Here is a 6,000-nt window from a genome sequence, read left to right as displayed (position 1 = left end):
TTTAGTTTTCACAAGGAACTTCACAATAATGGGTATTACCCTGAAAACAACAGAGTTGAAATAAAAATGAGCAGTGACACATATAAACAGTTTGGATGCCCTTATCGCCTTCAATATGCATGAAATAATAACAAATTACTCAGGTGGAAACTGAGGATGAAAGAATGAAGATATTTAGGCTACGCAGTGAGTCAGCATTCCCAGAAATAGAAGTGGGGTCTCGTGAAACCAGATTTTGTGCCACAACCGTAAGAACAGTCTTTTGGAAATTCAACACACATACACAATCACACACATACACATTCTCTCTCTCTCACACACATACACACACACACACACACACGCTCTCAAAGGAATCAAACAGAGAAAATTGAATCAAACCATCAAGGCACTCTCGGGAGTAGCACTGTACAATGGGCCCAGCACAGATCCAAAGGGAAGGGTGATCTCTCAAGAAGGAGCACTGGAGAAGAGGTGGAAATTCTTCTGCCTCTCTTTGGGGAACTTACATTGACATTTCTGAGCACAACCACAAAAGCCGCTTCAGTTCTGGCTGGAAAATGGAAGGTCTGATGGAAATTCCAATATTCCAATACACGTGCGGCGTGGAGTCCTGTGGCACCTTATAGACTTACTGAAGTGTTGGAGCATAAGCTTTCGTGGGCAAAGACCCACTTCGTCAGATGCATGTCTTTGCCCACGAAAGCTGATGCTCCAGCACTTCAGTTAGTCTATAAGGTGTCACAGGACTCCTCACCGCTATTGCAGATTCAGACACACCCGGCTACCCCTCTGATCCAATACACGTGCTCACCCTGAATCGCTAGGGAACTTTGGAAGAGAGAAAACTTTAATTCTGCTGCAGAAGAGTCAATATGAAACCTCATGGAAAATACAAAGTGTCCTCAACATCAATGTTTTCTCATGGAAAACATCAGTGCTGAGGAAACATTTATTGAGGTGGGATTTGTTTAATTGATGTGTTGGCTGGCAGTGGGAAAAGCTCTTTATAAATGGAGCAAAATACAGGACGATGTAGCCTGTATTTTGCTTCAGCTACACCAGACTACATTTTTATAAATGGAGACATTTACTCACCGTGCGGAACAGGGTCTGTGCAGGTTCTGGCCCCTAGGGCGTGAGTGATATTTTCACAGCTCTCCAGGGCGTCTGGACACTCCATGGAAAGTCAGGAGAACATGGAAGGAACTAAAGAAACACACATTAGCGGGAGGGAGGGATGAGATATATTAAACACCTCTTCACGCTGGAGCAACGGGTGCAGGGCATGCTAGAAATGGACTGTGTGAGAAGGGTTCACACTTTGCCCACCCACCCGACTGTGTCCAAACCAAAGAGAGGACCCACATCAAGGAATATCATTTCCCTTTGGATTCAATGAAGGAGGAGGAGGAGGGTTGGGGAGCAGAGGGGAGTAAGGATGAGAGGAGGAGAAACGAGAAACAAACACCCACACCACCACCACCTGCACCACAATAACACGACTAACACAAACCTTAAGTAGTCGCAAGACAAGCGGAGGTGCCTGTTTGGGGTTAGCTATCACTTTGTGGGGCAGTCAGGTAATATGGGGACAGATCTTCATATAGTGGAAATTAGCCTAACGCCCCTGAGATCTAGCTCACAACATGACCCATGATGGTTAATACGGCTGATTTGACAATAATAGATTCAGAGAAAAATAGATCAACTGAGATCTAATAGAGAGACTGTCAGCTGGATTTGAATAGATAGATAGATAGATAGATAGATAGATAGATAGATAGATAGATAGATAGATAGATAGAGGGGGTGTGTGGGGATAGATAGATAGATAGATAGATAGATAGATAGATAGATAGATAGAGGGGGTGTATGGGGATAGATAGATAGATAGATAGATAGATAGATAGATAGATAGATAGATAGATAGAGAGGGTATATGGGGATAGATAGATAGATAGATAGATAGATAGATAGATAGATAGATAGAGAGGGTATATGGGGATAGATAGATAGATAGATAGATAGATAGATAGATAGATAGATAGATAGATAGAGGGGGTGTATGGGGATAGATAGATAGATAGATAGATAGATAGATAGATAGATAGATAGATAGATAGATAGAGAGGGTATATGGGGATAGATAGATAGATAGATAGATAGATAGATAGATAGATAGATAGATAGATAGATAGATAGATGGGGTGTGTGGGGATAGATAGATAGATAGATAGATAGATAGATAGATAGAGAGGGTATATGGGGATAGATAGATAGATAGATAGATAGATAGATAGATAGATAGATAGATAGATAGATAGAGGGGGTGTGTGGGGATAGATAGATAGATAGATAGATAGATAGATAGATAGATAGATAGATAGATAGAGGGGGTGTGTGGGGATAGATAGATAGATAGATAGATAGATAGATAGATAGATAGATAGATAGATAGAGGGGGTGTGTGGGGATAGATAGATAGATAGATAGATAGATAGATAGATAGATAGATAGATAGAGAGGGTATATGGGGATAGATAGATAGATAGATAGATAGATAGATAGATAGATAGATAGATAGATAGATTTGAAAAGAACCCATGCATCCAATCTACTCAGACACGCCCTCATGTTCTCAGCTCATCTGTGCAATGGTGACACAGCGAAGTTGTTGACAGGCAGGCCCCTTGGAGGCAAAGCCTCCGCCGTGTGAGCGAAAAGCCAACTGCCTCTAGCGCGAGCAGAGCCCCTGGATTACGTACAGAAAAGTGACAGGAAGAAACCAGTAGCCTGGTCTTTCTCCCATCGCACAACACCCGTGGACTGCAGCAGGAGAACGACGGAGGGCTTGGATCACTTACTCGTCGTCTAGCTTGTGTAAGAAGAGACGTTGTATCTCCTCGCTGAAGGGGCTGTGTGTGTGGAAGGGAGCAGGGGTGGTTTTATTTCATTCACGGGCTTCTGAGACCATGTCCCCGAAGGAAACTTCTTGTCCTATTCCTCGGAGGAAGGGCAGCGCTGCCTGAAACGGCAACAAAACAACCTTCATAGATGCAACAGCGCAACACTGCTGCAGAAACAGGAAACGCCATTCTGGGATGTATTAGCAGGAGTGTGGTGAGCAAGACACGAGAAGTCATTCCTCCGCTCTGCTCTGCGCTGGTTAGGCCTCAGTTGGAGGACTGTGTCCAGTTCTGGGCTCTATATTTCAGGAAAGATGTGGAGAAATTGGAGAAGGCCCAGAGAAGAGCAACAAAGATGATAAAAGGTCTAAAAAACATGACCTATGAAGGAAGGCTGAAGGAATTGGGTTTAGTTTAGAAAAGAGAAGACTGAGGGGGGACATGACAGCAGCTTTCAAGTACCTGAATGTTACAAGGAGGAGGGGAAAAATTGCTTTTCTTGACCTCTGATAAGAGGACAAGAGGCAATGGGCTTAAATTGCCTCCCACCACCACCTGGAGTGAACAGCTGTGTTCTCTCTAACCTTTTCCATCCATGTGTGGAATAAATTTTGTTACATGCACCAAAATATGTGTGGATGTGCACCACCAAAACCACATGTTGTTGGATGTGGACATTTTGCTAATCAGTTGTGACTCTCTCCTGGATTGCTAATTATGTGTTTATCTTTCATTGGTGAGCAGAATAGGGATGAAATCAGAGTCCGGGTGCTCGCATGATGCAGCCACATGCATGATCTGAGGCAGAAACTGAAGTACTCTGGGGACTTTCACAGCAAAAACTGAGGTTCTGATGAGTTGAACCACCTACAAAATGGGGTGACAGACACGTGGGGGGTTTATTACTCACCCTAGGGCCAAAATTTGGGATTTTGGCTCCTAAATCCCTTTATGGTTTTGGGCCTATGCACCTCTAGAAAAAATGTTGAGAATATTGGTAGCCTGAAATGACCTTTAGGCTGGGGTTCTTGAAGGTGTCTAAACCACTTAGGCCCCATTGAACAGTCCAGCCTAACGATTATCTTCTGAATTTCAGAGATCCTCCCTTAGCCATTGTTCCCTAGGATACAATCTGAAACAACAGTACCTTTGTCCTCATTGACACTTGCTTTATTCAGAGGGACAAATGGACCTCCACCTTCGGGCAGTTGGGTTCCTAACTCCTTTCGTCTCCTCTAAAACCACAGCACAAGAGATTTCATGTATGTGATCAACGATGGGATCTGGGATACTTACTGGAAGTTCACTGACAGTAGGTTAGATGGGTGAGGAGGTCTACGTCATGGGTGGCCAATAATTTTTGCGGGGGAGGGGGCACCTCATGAATTTTGGTTCATGGTTGTGGGCTGGTTCCAGCCCCCAGAAGGGGTGGGGCCTCAGATGGAAGGGGTGGAGCCTCAAGCAGAAGGGGCGGGGCTTCCGGTGGAAGGAGACAGGGAGCACATGAAGGGTCAGTCGAAGTTTGGAGTGTCTCCTCCCCCCATCCCTACCCTGGTCTAAGTCATCGGTGAAATAAAAGTTGGGTCTCCAGAGTACCACTAGAGTCAGTCCCACGTTTTTTTGCTTATCCAATGCCTACATCTGGACTTTTGTGCCTAAATCCTAGTCCACACTGGTCTAACTCCCCTCCCCGCTAGCGTGAAAAGGGTTCCTGTGGATTTAGACAGGAATAAATAGAGGTCTAGATTCTGGACCAGCATCTCATAAGCCTCTGCCCAAGATTTCTGTAGCATCCCTCAAGGAGTTCCAGTTTTCCTTTCAAAGGAGAGGTGCTAAGATACAATGGGCAGCACGTTCAGAATGAACAGAATTTGAGCTCCATTTCTTCTCTGCAGTGCAATGTGATACTTATTGGGGTTAATCGAACAATCACCTCTCTCTGCCCACTATAGACCATTTCCTGGGGTCCCCTTTATCTTTTCTAGTAGGTATGATTATCCCCGTGGTACCTGCCAGGCATCCTATCCCTTTACAATTCATGGTCACGTTCCATTTTGGAGCGTTTTGGATTTGTGGTTTCAAGATCACCTCTTGTGTACCTCATGGGACGGGCGAAGAGTGAGGTTCACACCTCAGCTCTGTCTCTTCTATTTTTCCCCCATCTACTGGTGGGCAGAGGTGACGACACAGTGTCTTTGGAGTTTGCCCACACATATCAGTAGGGCTATAAAAATATCAAAAGTCCAATGGGCAAAGAAGACCCCAAATTCTATCTCAGGAAAATAAATGAGGCTGAATGATGCATTATCTTTAGATCTGTTTCCTCCTCTGTAACAGCCAGTCTCAATTCATGCACCTAACTCCCTTAAGATCATAGAATCATAGACTACTAGGACTGGAAGGGACCTGAGAGGTCATCGAGTCCAGTCCCCTGCCCCCATGGCAACCAAATAATGTCTAGACCATCCCTGATAGACATTTATCTAACCTACTCTTAAATATCTCCAGAGATGGAGATTCCACAACCTCCCTGGGCAATTTATTCCAGTGTTTGACCACCATGACAGGTAGGAACTTTTTCGTAATGTCCAACCTAAACCTCCCTTGCTGCAGTTTAAGCCAATTACTTCTTGTTCTATCCTCAGAGGCAAGGAAGGACAATTTTTCTCCCTCCTCCTTGTGACACCCTTTTAGATACCTGAAAAATGCTATCATGTTCCCTCTCATTCTTCACTTTTCCAAAGTAAACAAGTCCAGTTCTTTCAGTCTTTTTTCATAAGTCATGTTTTCTAGACCTTTAATCATTCTTGTTGCTCTTCTCCGGACCGTCTGCAATTTCTCCACATCTTTCTTGAAATGTGGTGCCCAGAACTGGACACAATACTCCAACTGAGGCCTAATCAGCACGGAGTAGAGCGGAAGAATGACTTCTCGTGTCTTGCTCACAACACACCTGTTAATGCATCCTAGAATCAGGTTTGCTTGTTTTGCAACAGCATCACACTGTTGACTCATATTTAGCTTTTGGTTCACTATCATCCCTAGATCTTAAGCTTAAGATGTAACATCAGTTTTTTTAGAACCAACTAAA

The sequence above is a fragment of the Pelodiscus sinensis genome, chromosome 30 (assembly GCF_052426305.1).
Source record: "Pelodiscus sinensis isolate ZL-2025 chromosome 30, ASM5242630v1, whole genome shotgun sequence".
Classification (NCBI taxonomy): Eukaryota; Metazoa; Chordata; order Testudines; family Trionychidae; genus Pelodiscus; species Pelodiscus sinensis.
Note: the sequence above shows the minus strand (reverse complement) of the source record.